Source organism: Acinonyx jubatus, chromosome B4 (assembly GCF_027475565.1).
Source record: "Acinonyx jubatus isolate Ajub_Pintada_27869175 chromosome B4, VMU_Ajub_asm_v1.0, whole genome shotgun sequence".
In the NCBI taxonomy this organism is placed as follows: Eukaryota; Metazoa; Chordata; class Mammalia; order Carnivora; family Felidae; genus Acinonyx; species Acinonyx jubatus.
The window spans coordinates 21586191-21601412 of record NC_069387.1 but is presented as its reverse complement, the minus strand read 5'-3'; the positions used below and the strand labels follow the sequence as shown (position 1 = coordinate 21601412).

General features: G+C 37.8%; 1 pseudogene; it reads right to left on the bottom strand.

Moving 5' to 3' along the window:
• Positions 1–12775, bottom strand: part of LOC106969749 (ubiquitin-60S ribosomal protein L40-like) — a 39172-nt pseudogene extending 26397 nt beyond the window's left edge.
• Between the last annotated feature and the right edge of the window lie 2447 nt (positions 12776–15222).

Here is a 15222-nt window from a genome sequence, read left to right as displayed (position 1 = left end):
TTGTGGTCCCTGAGTTTGAGCCCTATGTCCGGCTCTGTGCTGACAGCTCAGAGCCTGGAGCCTGCTTTGGGTTCTGGGTCTCACTCTCTCTCTCTCTGCCCCTCGAAAATAAATAAACATTTAAAAAATTTAAAAAAGTAAGATTCATTGGCCTTCAGCAGCACACAGCACTTCTCTCGTTCACCTTGGTTTACTGTTTGTATAGAACCACGTTTCTACCATGAAGTACTCTGTTAAAAACATTACAGAGAGACACCTGGGTGTCTCAGTCAGTTAAGCATCCAACTCTCGATTTCAGCTCACGTCATGATCTCACGGTTCATGAGTTTGAGCCCCACATCGGGCTCTAAACTGACAGTGTGGAGACTGCTTGGGATTCTTTCTCTCTCTCTCTCTCTCTCTCTCTCTCTCTCAGCCCCTCCCCTGCTCTCTCTCTCTCTCTCTCTCTCCCTCTCTCTCTCTCTTTCTCAAAATAAGTTAACTTAAAAAATGTCACAGATATATAAATGTTATTTGTAAATATAATTTCAAAAGCATTTAGTGGTTTCCATTGTCTTTGCAAAGACTGTAAGCCCCACACGCAGAAGCTTGTAGAGCTTCACAGGTTTCATCTTGAATGTTTGAGGCGACAAGGTTAGACATGAAATGCTGCTTTGGTTTACTATTTTTCTGCATTACGGTGATAAATGAATGGGGAAAAGGACACACACCAAGGTGGAAGAAAGAGTGTATTTTTCTTCTGCAACATAAAACTTTTAATTATTTTAAATGTGCAACTTAGTCAGCTTGGAACCAGTCCACCTCAAAGTAAAATAAAAAGCAATGAGAATTGATGACAGAATGGTTCAGTGACTAAAAATCTTAAAGTTATTACAAATAGAGTATAAAAACCTCTCTAATCCACACAGTTGCAATTTCTGGGGTCAGTGGAAGGGTATGTGTCTGTGTTGGGGGGGGTTGGTTAAAATATCATTATGCAGCTTACTTTTATTTTCTTTAGAGACAAAAATAAAAGCTATTTTTAATGTACCTTACAGATACATAAATTCCTTAGAAAGCATTTTATGTCATACATTTATCTAAGGAACAATTGTACACAAACTGCATTTACCAACATTACGTGTTCCAGTCCCCTCCCCTCCAAACAAAAACAGAGAAGCCTGCTTCTCTCTGAAATGATTCTGAATTAGCATTCAAGAGCAAGTCTAGCTTTCCAAACTAATTGGTGAGTCCATAAGTTTAGATGGCCTCTCTATTTTGCAAACTTTTGTAAAGAGTCCAAGATCCAAGGACCAGTTGGTGAAATTTCTACCTCTATCATCACCGTAAGTGCTTGGATATAAAAAAAAAAGCACAACATATAAACTACTAGATATTCATTCATCCTGCATTGATTAAAGAAATTATGATACAGACCCAACGTGAAATACTGCACCACTCACTGTTGAAATGAATAAGATGAAAAAGAGGATCTGTCAAGGATAAATAAATAAAGATATTATTAAATTTGTTAAAATGCATCCTAATACTCCTTTTAGTAAAAAGACTAGGAAAATGTTATGGTATAGTGTCTATACGTGTGTGTGTGTGTGTGTGTGTGTGTGTGTGTGTGTAAAATACAAAGCTGATACCAATGGTTATCACTGGGAGAGGGGAATGAGAATAAAAGAGACTATCTCACTTCCTATATATTTTTGTATGATATCATTGTTAAATGACCATGTCTTGGGGTGCCTGGGTGGCTCGGTCAGTTGAGCATCCAACTTTTGCTTTCCTCTCAGATCAAGATCTCACGGCTCATGAGTTCTGCACTGACAGTGCTGAGCCTGCTTGGGATTCTCTCTCTCCCTTTCTCTGCCCTTCCCCCACTTGTACTCTGTCTGTCTCTCTCTCTCTCTCAAAATAAATAAATAAACTTAAAAAAAAAAGTAAATGACCATGTATTACTTTTATAATCAGAATAAATACTAAAAATATTTAAAAATAAATAAATATTAAAAATAGTAAAGAAAATTTTTGAGGCAAACATGGCAGCCTGAGGCTTTCCATCTCATTCCTTCCCTCTCTTTCTAGTCCATGGGGGAGAGGCAGCTATCTAGAAGGATAAATGCTAGGGCTCTGATGTAAACCAGAGCATGATGCCAGCATCTATGCAAGGCCTGGAACTTCTCAAGGAGATTGGCCTGCAAAAGTAGAGAGGGACCTGATGGTTTTGTCTCGCCATCACCAGCCCGCCTCTGCCTCTTGCCCTGTAGTCTGTCACGTGAGTAAGGGGTGCTGCCCTTTTCTCCCACCAGTTCATTAACATGGGATAGGACAAACCCAAGGCGAGGCAAAGTCAAGTCCTAAATTCAAATCTCCAGTTGGAACTCCAGGGGGGAAGTTTCAAATGAAAGGTTAATTTAAGACATTTTAATTTATCAAACTAAATATGATGAGGGTGTGCTGTGTAGTCGCAAGATATGGATGTAAAGCAGAAAGAGCTATAGCAGTTATTACTCATTATGGAGAGGGCTTCTGTCCAAGTTGAACTTGGAATGCCAAGGATAGTAGGTGAACAGAAGTGAAGGTCCTTGCCTGCATCTTTTTTTGTCCCTAAGACAACAATAACAAAATCAAAAGCAGATCATTTATACCTTTCTCATCCTACTGCCTAGATCTGAAAGGAGGGTCTGGGGCAGCAAGGGAGTTCAGAAAAGGAAGCTTTAGGAGCTGGGGAAGTACTATTTACTCACCATAGAGAGGTATTTAAATATTCTTACATCTGGTATAGCCATATCTCTGTGTACCAACTGACTGACTTTGATCTGTGAGGGGGCCCTCACCCCGCGGAGGTCATGAAATTTTTCTCATGACTTACTTGGGTCTATCTAGCCTCGTATATATATCCCAGAAAATAATCTAATTCTGGATATGGATTTGCCTTCTCTGTCAAAGCACTTTGTCACAAATCATCATCCATGATCTTACTGGATGTCATTTTTGTTGCCATAGTATTTCACATGACATTCCTTCTGACCAAGGAATTCATTTTATTTATTTTTTAAATGAGACAATGGACTTATTTTTACAAGATTTGTGGATCTTAACTCTGTTTCCCAATACCCTATACAATGGTGAGATGGTCTGTTCAAAACTCATTTATGCATCAATTGAAAGATACCTCTCTGTGATATTAGGGACAGTCTTATGGTATTGATTCCTCTGTCAACAAAATATGAGGGTCTGGGAATCAAGAGGGCGAATTAAGTGTAAGCGGTTCCTCTTGCTGTTATCATACTCACTTACACAATATTTACTTCTCTTTGCCATGATTTTGAACCTGCCAGCTTAAATTCCTTATTTCTCAGTAGATGGCTGCTTCCACCTATGACACAACAATGATTTCACTGAACTAAAAGATGAGTTAGCCAGCTGGCCACCTTTGGGGTCTCTTGCTACTGAACAAAGAACAAAGACAAAGAAAGGATTTGCTGTTCTGGCTTGCGTGATGGGCCTTGATTATCAAGCAGCAATAGAGTTACTGGTACATATCAAGGGCAGGAAGGAGTATTTATAACCCAGAGAATCCCCTTGGGTGTCTCCTAATACTTCATATCCAAGACTAAAGATTAATGGAAGCCCACGGCAACACAATACAGACAAAATGAAGAAAAGCTCAGGCATTTATGGAAGGAAGGTGTGGGTCACCTCACTAGATATAAAACACTTAACTGGTGGTGACTGAGAGCAAATTGACCCATAAAATTGGTAGTGGACGAAGAAGTTGTAAATACTAACAATGTTTTTCTGACCTGTTGCAGGACAGATTATCATAGCTGTACAAATTTTTCTTGCTTGCTTTATTATGTATATATTTGTGTGTATTAACCAATCTTCTCTTTTTTTTTTTTTTTTTTTTGAGAGAGAGAGAGCATGAGTGAGGGAAGGGCAGAGTGAGAGGGAGAGAGAATCTTAAGAGGACCTCACGCCCAATTCAGAGCCTGACACGGGCTTCATCTCACAACCATGAGGTCATAACCTGAGCAGAAATCAAGAGTTGGATGCTTAACCGACTGAGCCACTCAGGCGCCCCTCCTTTTCACTTCTATATCAATGAGGTGATGGTTAGCTGTCATTTAGTTTTGAGGTTATTGGATACCAAGATGGGCCTGTGACTGAACTGGAAAAGAACTGAACGTCTTCAGGGGTGGATAGAGCATTTAATGGGATTTGTGCCTTTTCTTTGGTAAGAGAGCATTTTATTTATATGGAGCATAGTTGCATAATGATAGGTGGGAGTAAGTTGTTGCTATTGTGGCTGTCTGGAAGACTCCATGTGCATAAAAACTTGCTTATGGATATAGAGTAGGTAACGATTTAGACTGTGATAGACTGGTTTGACTGTCTCAACTCCTAGTTCATCCTGCCTTCTTATTTGGCGATATTAGAAAGCTAACTACATTCCTCTGATTCTCTTGCTGCTAGGATTCTGGATGTAAATTTGGTTCTGGCACTTAGATGGATGTTCATGAGCTTTTTTAAAGGCAGAAGGAGTTACACGATCTTTCTGCACCAGTGTGGACAGACGAAGGAAGCTCCAAAGAGTGAGGGGGTTTGCAGTGCACAAGCTTCATCATGCATGTCTAGTCATTGTGGATGGTGGTGATGACAGAAGTGACAGCAGCAGTCACCCAAGGCTGGGATCGCATCGGCACTGGTCAAAATGGAAGTCAATGTTCCAGTGGAATATCCTGACGGCCACACCCCCAGCACTCATAATTATTTTATCAACAACTTATTTCTGCATTAAATCCTTTTATGTTTGGAAAACCTAAAGTGTTTGCTATTCCCTGAATTAAAGCAATTGATACATAACTCTAGAGATACACCTGTACATGTTCAAAATGAGGCATGTAGGGGCGCCTGGGTGGCTCAGTCGGTTAAGTGTCCGACTTCGGCTCAGGTCATGATCTTGTGGTTCATGAGTTTGAGCCCTGCGTCGGGCTCTGGGCTGACAGCTCGGAGCCTGGAGCCTGCTTCCGATTCTGTGTCTCCCTCTCTCTCTGACCCTCCCCCCATTCATGCTATGTCTCTCTCTGTCTCAAAAATAAATAAACATTAAAAAAAATTTTTTTTAATTTAAAAATACAAAATGAGGCATGTAAATGGATGCTGACTTCAACATTGTTTGCAATAGCTCCAAAACAATTATCTACATGTCTAATAGTAGGAAAGTGGGTGAAAAAATTGTGGTACATTTACATTATGGGATGAAGCAGGTAAAAACAACAAAGTAAAACTATACATACTAACATGAAAAAAGCTCCAAGCTGTGTCAATCAGTTTTTTTAAAAGAGGAAGCTATGTAATAATTTGTGCCATATTAAACAATTTACTCTAAATATTGCACATTCAATACATGGTTTGGGTGTATATGGCATGCATCACCATATACTTGACAGGATATAAACCCAAATTCATAACAGGAATAAGTTCTTTGGAAGGAACTGGCATTTGCCAATGGTTATAAAAGGAGAATTTAGTTTTATGTAATGAATTTTTATAATTAGAATACATTTCCTTATTGATGATTGGAAAGAAATAAAATTTTTGAAGAATAATAATTAATTATGGTTGTGAAAGACAAAGCAATTATAAACACTTTTAATGGAAAAATGCATAATATTTTAAAATAACCTATAGCTGCTTAAACAAAATTAAAGAGACTACTAGAGAAGGAGCAACATATAACATGCTAACTTATCAGCTTTTGGAAGGAGGAGGGAAAGATAGAGTGACCAAAGTACATACACATCATTTTGTTCTTGGGAATGACAGGAATTTAATATCAAATATATTTTTAACATAAAGATAACCACTAATAGAAAAAAAATAGACATATAAGTTTCACATTACCAGAGAAAAGGACACACGTAGTAAAGAGACGATTTTACAGGAACATGTAAAACACCAAAATTGACTCAAAAGCATAGCAAATTTAGATAGCATAATAACTAAGAAAAAAGGTTTTAAAAGGGTAGAAAATAATAGTAATAAGGAAAACAGAAGAGAAAAGAAGAGAAGGAAAGGAAAGGAAAGGAAAGGAAAGGAAAGGAAAGGAAGGAAAGGAAAGGAAAGGAAAGACAATAGACCTACATGTTTTGTAGACAAGGTCTCTCTATTCCTTGAAGGTTGGTTTGATCATATTCTATGTTATCTGTGAAATTGTAGAATATGTTCCTAAGTTAATTTTATGATGTTTACCTTGCTCTAAAGTTAAAAGGTGAACAAGAACATAACAGACACGAACAAATGAGCACTAACATTGTTTATAAATATAGTTGTAAAATCTCATATAGAACATTATCACATTAAATCCCACATTATATTAATTCCAAAGTTGAATTTTTTCCTAAGAATTTATCAGTAAGTCAGCTTTAGGAAATCTTCTCAGGCAACTCATTACTCAAACGGGTTAAGTGAGAACAATCATATGAATATCACCACAAAAACACTTGGTAGAATTCAGTATTCAATCCGTAGAGGGAAAAACCTTAGCAAATTAGGGATAAGAAGATGTTCCCTTAGTGCAATAAGGAGTATCTATCATAAACAAGCAGTATCGCTCCTCGGCCTTTTGGCTAAGATCATAAACAAGCAGTAAACCACAGTTCAGAGGAAAACATTAGTAGCACTCCCACTAAAGCCAAGATGAGGACAAAGATACCTGCCTTTAAGACCATATGCTGCCTTATTCTGGAATTACTAGCAATAAGATAGGTAAGGTAAAAATTCATACAATAAAGAGACAAAACCAAAATTGTTTGCAGTATATGATTTATTACTAAGAAATTACAAAAGAATCAATTGAAAATAGAAATAAAAGGTCAAAACTCAGCTGAGTGCCCGAGATAAAAAATAAACACATAAATCTCAACAGATTTCTTATATGTCAGCATAAAAAAAGGTGAAGGATGGAAGAAAGATCCCATTCACAAATCCACAATAGCAAAAACCATTATTAAATGCCTAAGAATGAAATAATCAAAGCCTATACAGAAGAAGCAATAATTTCCTCAATAATGTAAAAAAAAAAAATGAATTAATGGAGATACATTAGATGTTCTATATGGGAAGATTCAATCTTGAAAACATTCAATTCTCTTTCAATTTAGTCTATAAATTTATTTTCAGAACACAATTGTTTTCTATTTGAAAAATTATTTTTGAAGTAATCACATAGGTACAAAATGTTGAAGTACTATATAAAAACCTGCTTTTTTCCAAATTACTTGAAGTAAATTGCTTTCCCTGTTTCCCTATCACCTAAAACTCTAGTGTGTGTTTCCTACAAACAAGGGTGTTCTACATAATGGCAATACAACCATTCAAATAAGAAAATTATTACTGATATATTACTGCCATCTAATTATTAAACTCCATAATCAATTTTCATCAATTATCTCAATAATCTTTTACCACAAAAATATCCAGTGCAGAACCATGCTTGGCATTTAGTTATCTCTCTTTAGTCTCCTTCAGTCTTAACAACTCCTTAGTATTGCCTTGACTTTCATGACCTTGATTATTTAGAAGACTATAGGCCAGTTTTGTAGAATGTACCTCAACTTGGCCTTGCCTGAAGTTTCTTTGTGATTGAATTCAAGTTAGGCATCTTTAGCAGGAATGCCGTAGACATGAGCCATGGCCTTCTGATTCCCCCCACTAGGCTGTCCCCACCTTTGTGGTTGTACCACAGGTCCTACTCAGGCTTTGACACCTAATGCCAAGTGACAGTTCTACATGGTTTCCATCTTTATCCTACTTGGGCCCTGACAGCCCACTCCAGACTCTGCGACACCCCTCCCCCATATGAACATCCTCTGTATCTCACTCTGGCTCTGCCATCCCTTGGCAGGACTCTATAAATGCAATGCAATCTCATGTGTAATTCCAAACAAAATCTATTTAGAACTTTCAAAAATGATACTACAATTGTACTTGACTTGGAGAACAATTTGAAATGAGCCAAGATATATTTGGGGGCAAAAGACCAAAAAGGCTTACTTTGTCATATATTATAAAACCACAGAAATTCAAACAATCAGATTCTGACTCAGGAATAGACAAATTGATGGAAGAAAAATAAGGATTAAAGAAACAGATTGAAGAATATTGTAGTATTTATCGCCCATATAGTTATAGTAAGTTAGATAACCATGGTGATTTGGAGAAGAGCATTAATGAGCATTCTGTATTATGATTTACACAAAAATAGAAGTGTAAAAAAATAAAAAATCATAAAGTCATATCAATTCATAATATTATAATTCTGTGCTGGGGAATTACTTTGCTGGGTATGTCAAAGGAAAAAAAAGATCAAAAACTTAGCCTATTTATAAATTAAAATGTCCTATATCATAACAAAACAAAGGTAGCTCCAATCCACTTCACATCACATGGAAATGAGGGCTTTGAATAGATTATCTTGAATATCTCTTCAAGCTCTGAAATGATGACTCTCCATATTTTATGCATATGGTTATACATAAATTGTGCCGTGTCTATGTTGCATCTTTCATATAATAGAAACTCCTTGAAGGCAAGATTTATATTTTACTTTTGTGTGCCTTCTCCACAGTTACACAAGCTGTGGTCATTGCTGTGAGCTGAATTGTGTCCCCAACAAAGAATTATGGTGAAGTCCCAACCCTGTGCACCTGTGACTGTGAACTTATTTGGAAATGGGGTCTTTGCAGATGCAGTCAAGCCAAGATGAGGTCATATTGAATTAGGGTGGGCCCTAAATCCAATGAGTGGAGTCCCTAAAAGAGAGAGAGAGATTTGCAGACACACTCCCAGGGAAGAAGTCGATCTAAAGACGGAGACAGAAATGGGAGTGATGAAGCTACCGAGTAATGACTGCCAGGAGCCACCAGAAAGCTAGGAAAAAGCAAGGAAGATGCCTTTCCCAAAGCCTTCCGAGACAGCACAGCCCTGGTGACATTTTTTCGGTTCAGACTTCTAGCCTCTAGAACCATGGAATGATCACTTCTGTTGTTTTAAGCCCTACAGTTGGTGACACTTTGTTAAGGCAGCCCGGGGAAATTAATACAGTCATTTAAATGGGCGATTTTGTTTTTATAGGTAATCATACAGAGCACTGTAAATTAGAGCACTTATATTCACCCATTGGTGTTGGAGTGATGGAACACTCAATTGTGTTCCCTCTGCTGCACAAATTCAAAAAAGATTGGCTCTCTTTCTTTTAATTAGAAATAAGATTCATCAGTCTTGCAGCCTCACTATTTTTCGATGGTTTCTTCATCTGTCAGAAAGCAGCTTCCTCAGCACCTACAAGATTTGGTCAATCTCCAACTCAGTCAAAGTCCAGCCCAGACTCATCCCAGAGGACTTCTGTTTTCCCCGGGCTCAATCACCTCCCTGAAACATGACCCTGAAGAAACCTTTTCACTTTGCCCGGTGGTAAATTCTACCTGTGTGATATATTGTAATGGCCAACATTTGCTGTATTAACACACACCCGTGGAAGCCATAAGCTACTTTAGAGAAAACTGCCATATTTTTAGATGAAATCAGTAAAAACAGGAAAGAATTAGTATTTTATTGTGTTCGGGAGATTATATATTTATACGCTTTTTACAAGGCTGACATTCTGTCATTAGGTCTATCTTTTCTCTAATTCTCTGGGTGCTATTATTTTAGATGCACTCCTATCGTATTATGCCTTCTTATTCCCTATTTTACTTGCCAGTAATGCTTCTAAGAATACATCATATTTTACTACAATTTTTCACAAAAGAGAGAATATTACTTTGCTCCACAATAGATTAACTCCCAGACAAATGGATTATCTGTTAATTTTATGTCATCCTTAACTGAACTAAAACTCTCACAATTGAATTTTACTAATTATATATTACTGTAAAGTAGCTACTTATAAAGGCATTTTAAATAAGAAATCTATTATAATTACTTAACCCTGGAAAGGAGGACAAGAGTAGTATCACGCAAATGCTGTAAAATGGCAGTCCATGATCTGAATGGAAGATGCCAATGTGCTTTGTTAGGCATGCAGAGTGGTTTTAAAGCCCCATATGAAATAGTTTCAACATTTAAAGATTAGGAGACCTTACCAAAATAAATTCTTATTTCTGTCTTTTGGGAAAGAAAATGAGAAAAGAATATCTAGCTGTTCTGGACAGTCTTGGCAATAAACAGTGTTGGGGAAAACCAGACAATCAAAAGAATGAAACTGTGCCCCTCTCTTACCCCATACACACAAATCAACTCAAAATGGAATCAAGACTTGAATGTAAGACCTGAAACTATAAAACCTATAAAAGAAAACATAAGTGGTAAGCTGTTGGACATTGGTCTTAGCATCATTTTTTGGATTAGACACCAAAACAAAGGTTACTAAAAGTAAAATAAACAGGCGGGACTACTTCAAACTAAAAACCTTCTGTAACCTCTGGAATGGGAGGACATGTTTGCAAACCACGTATCTGATAAAAGGTTAGTAAAAAAAAACAGTTTAAAGAAAACAAAAACAAACAACCCAATGAAGAAACGGCAAAGCACCCAAATAGACATTCTTCCAAAGAAGACATACAAATTATCAACAGACACCTGAAAAGGTGCTTGACATCACTAATCAGGGAAATGCAAATCAAAGCCACAATGAGATGTCATCACCTCATAGCAGTTAGAATGTCTATTATCAAGAAGACAAGAGATAATAAATGCTGGCAAGAGGTGGAGAAAGGGAACCCTCCTACGTGGTTGGTAGGAATGTAAACTGGTACAGCCATGATGGTAAACAGTGTGGACATTCCTGAAAATACTAAAAAAAGAACCACTATATGATCCACCACTTCCACTCCTGAATATATATCCAAAGGAAATAAAATCATTATCTTGGGAAGCTATCTGCACTCTGACGTTCACTGCAACATTATTCACATAGCCCAAGTATGGAAACTACCCAAGTGTCCATTGACCTATGAATGGTTAAAGAAAATGTGATACTGAGGGGCGCCTGGGTGGCTCAGTTGGTTAAGTGTCTGACTCTTGATTTCGGCTCAGATCATGATCTCATGGTTCGTGAGTTCGAGCCCTGCATCTGGCTCTGTGCTGATGATGTGGAGCCTTCTTGGGATTCTATCCCCCCACCCCCACCCCCCACTCCCTTGCTTGTTCTCTATCTCTCTCAAAATAAATAAAAAGAAACTAAAAGAAAGAAAGAAAGAAAGAAAAAATGTGATACTGAAATATATATGGAATATTACTCAGTTTTTAAAAAGAAAGAAATCCTGTCATTTGTGACAACATGGATAAAACTGGAGGGCAATTATACTAACTGAAATAAACCAGATATGGCATCACTTACGTGTGGAATCTAAAAAAGAAAAAAAAATGTCAAACTCATATAAACCAAGTAGGAAAGTGGTTGACAGGGCCTGGGGAGTGAGAGAAATAGGGAGAGGATGGTAAACGGGAGCCCCCAAAATACCTCCTCTGAATCTTTTTGTGGAGATTTCTATTCATGTCTGTTGGACATACACTTGGGAGTAGAATTACTGGGAATCTTAAAGTAGGCATCTATTTAGTTTTAGTATATAATTCTGTCTTCCAAAGTGTTTGTACCAATTTAAACTCCCACCAGCAACGTATGAGAGTTCCAGTTGGTCCGTGTTGGTGCCAAACTGGGTGTTGTCAATCTTTTTAATTTTAGCCATTCCAGTGGGTGTGTGGTGGTATTTTGTTGTGGTTTTAATTTTAATTTTCTCATGACTAATGATATTGAGTATCATCTCCCATGCTTACTGTCAGTTAGATATGCTCTTTCAGAAACTGCCTGTGAAAGTCTTTTGCCCATTTTTTTTAACAATAGCTTTATTGAGATATAAGTCACATACTATAAATTTCATGGTATTAAAGTACAAATGCATCAGGTATTAGTGTATTACAGGGTTGTACCATTATCAGATCAGCATCATCTAACTTCAGGACATTTTTATCACCCTAAAAAGAAACCATATTCCCATTAGTAGTCACTCTGCATCTGCCCCACCTCCGCCCCCAACCCCTGGCAACCAGTAATCTACTTTCAGTCTATATCCCTACTCTAGACATTTCATAATAATAATTAAAAAGACCATTCATTGTGTAGCACTTTGTCACTTTTTTGTGTGCGTGTGTGTGTGTGTGTGTGTGTTTACTGAACATGTCTTCAAAGCTCAACCATGTTGTAGCAAGCATCTGTATTTCATGCCTTTTTAATGTTGAGCAATATTCCCTTATATGGTTATGTATTTTTTTCAATGAGAGGGGAACTTTGCTGAAGCCCAAGGGCCTTGGGCCTCCTGCAGGCAATGGAAGAGTGAGTAGAGGGACCTTATTTGATCTTCTCGGAGCACAGGTATGGGTGGTGTGGCCGCACTCTTCTGGCAGTTGACAGCACAGGATGCAGGCGACCATGACGCTTGGGGCAGATCATCCTGTCGCTGTTGTGTTTCTGGGTCACCCGGCGGAGGGAAGGTTGGATGATGCTACACCACAGGCGAAGTACCAAGTGGACTTTTTCTGGGTATTGTCGCCTGAGCGTGCAGCCATCCTCCGGCCATCTGCCCACAAAAATCAGATGCTGCTGATCAGGGGAGATGCCCTCCTTGCCTTGGAGTTTGGCTTCGACATCCTCAACAGTATCTCTGGGCTCGACCTTGAGGATGTTGGTCTTGCCTGTCGGGGTCTTCACAAAGATCTGCATCTCTTCATCTGCTCAGCTGCCTTGTTGAAGAGAAAGAGCGTGCCACGTTCTTCTTTGTCTCTTCATTACTTGAGGGACAGTTGTATTGTTTCCTGTCTGAGGCTGTTGTTAATAACGCTACTATAGACATTTGTATACAAGTTTTTAAAGAAACGTATGTTTTCAATTCTCTCAGATATATACCTGGAAGGAACATCGCTGGGTCATATGGTAACTCTATGTTCACCATTTTGAGGAACTGCCAAACTTCCAAAGCTACCGCACTATTTTTAAATACCACAAGCAATGAATGGAGTTTCCATTTTTCCCACATGCTCGTTAGTACTTGTTATTGCCTGTCTTTTTTTTTTTCATGTTTTATTTATTTTTGAGAGAGAGAGAGCGCATGAGTGGGAGAGAGCCAGAGAGAAGGGGGAACATAGGATCCGAAGTGGGCTCTGTACCGACAGCAGCCAGCCAGATGCAGGGCTCGAACTCACAAACCGTGAGATCATGACCTGAGCCAAAGTCAGCCGCTCAACCAGCTGAGCCACCCAGGCGCCCCTTGCCTGTCTTTTTCAAAAAAGGTTTGCCATCCTCACGAGTGTGAACTGGTATCTCATTGTGATTTTCATTTTTCTTGCCTCAATGACTAATGATTTAAGCATCTTCTCATGTGCTTACAGATCATTTGTATACCTTCTTGAGAGAAATGCCTATTCAAATTCTTTAATGTTTAACTGGGGCCATTTTTCTTTTCATTGTTGAGTTACAAAAGATGTCTGTGTATTCTCAATACATTACCCTTGACAGAGGGTAATGTATTCTCCTGTTCTGTGGGTTGTCTTTTCACTTTTTGATAGTGTCCTTTGACACACGCAAGTTCTTCATTTTTGTGTAGCTCAGTTTATTTAGTCTTCCTTTTGTCATCTGTGCTGTGGGTATCATACCTAAGAAACCACTGCATGATTTAAGATTGTAAGACTCCTGGTGGCTCAGTCAGTTAAGCGTCCGACTTCAGCTCATGTCATGATCTCACGGTTTGTGGGTTCAAGCCCTGCGTTGGGCTCCGTGCTGACAGCTCAGAGCCTGGAGCCTACTTCAGATTCTGTGTCTCCTTCTCTCTCTGCCCTTCCCCCACTTGTGCTCTCTCTCTGTCCCTCAGAAATGAATAAACGTTAACAAAATTTTTTTTAATTTACTCTCAAGTTTTCTTGTAAGTCTTGAAGTTTTAGTTCTTACATGTATGCCTATGATCCGTTGTGAATTAATTTTTGTATATGGCAGAGTAGGGATCCAAAGTTCATTATTTTGTTTATGGATATACAGTTGCTACAACACCAATTGTTGAAAAAACTGTTCTTTCTCTGTTGAATTTTCTTAGTATCCTTATTGAAAATTGATTGACCATGAACATAAGGGTTTATTTTTGTGCTGTCAATTTATTCTGTTAATCCATATGCCTATCCTTAGGCTATAGCCCCATTTTCTTGATTATAGTAGTAGTGTAGTCAGTTTTGAAATCAGGAAGTACGAGTCCTCCAACTTTTTAAAGATTGTTTTGGCTATTCTAGATCCCTGGCATTTCCATCTGACTTTTAGGATTAGTTTGGTAATTCCTGGAAACATTCAGCTGGGATTTTGATAGGAATTGTGTTGAATCTGTAGATTAGTTTGGGGAGTATTGCCATCTTAACATTAAAACTTCTAACCCGTAAACATAGGGTGTCTTTCTACTTATTTAAGTCTTCCTCAATTTCTTTCAACAAGATTTTGAGTTTTGACAGCACAAATATTGCATTTCTTCTGTTAAGTTTATTCCTAAGTATTTCATTCTTTTGTAAAGGGAATTGTCTTAATTTCATTGTCAGACTCCTCGTTGCTAACAAATAGAAATACAGTCGACTTTTGCATATTGATTCTATATCTTGTATCTTGCAACTGGGCTGACCTGTTTACTAATACTAACATTTTGTGTGTGTGCAACTCCTTAGGATTTTCTCTATGTAGGTTTGTGTCATCTGTGTGCAGAGATGGTTTTATTTTTCCATTCTGATCTTGATGTCTTTTATCTCATTTCTTACCTAAATGCAGGCTAGAACCTTTAATACAGTGTTAGATGGAAGTGATGAATGTGGATGTTCTTGTCTTGTTCCTGATTTGAAGGAGAAAAAAATCAGTTTTTCACCATTAAGCGTTAAGCTGTGGGTTTTTCATAGAAGACCTTTATCAATTTCAGGAAATTTCCTTCTACTCCTAGTTTGTTGAGTGTTTGAGTGTTTCTATCATGAAAAGTCATTGTACTTTGTCAAAAAAAATTTTTTTGCTTCTATTAAGATCATGTGATTCTTGGTCTTTTATTGTATTAATTTGATGTATTATACTGGTTGAGTTTTGTTGGTTAAATCAACCTTATATTCCAGGGATCAACCCACTTAGTCATTGTCTGCAATTTTTTTTTTTTTTTA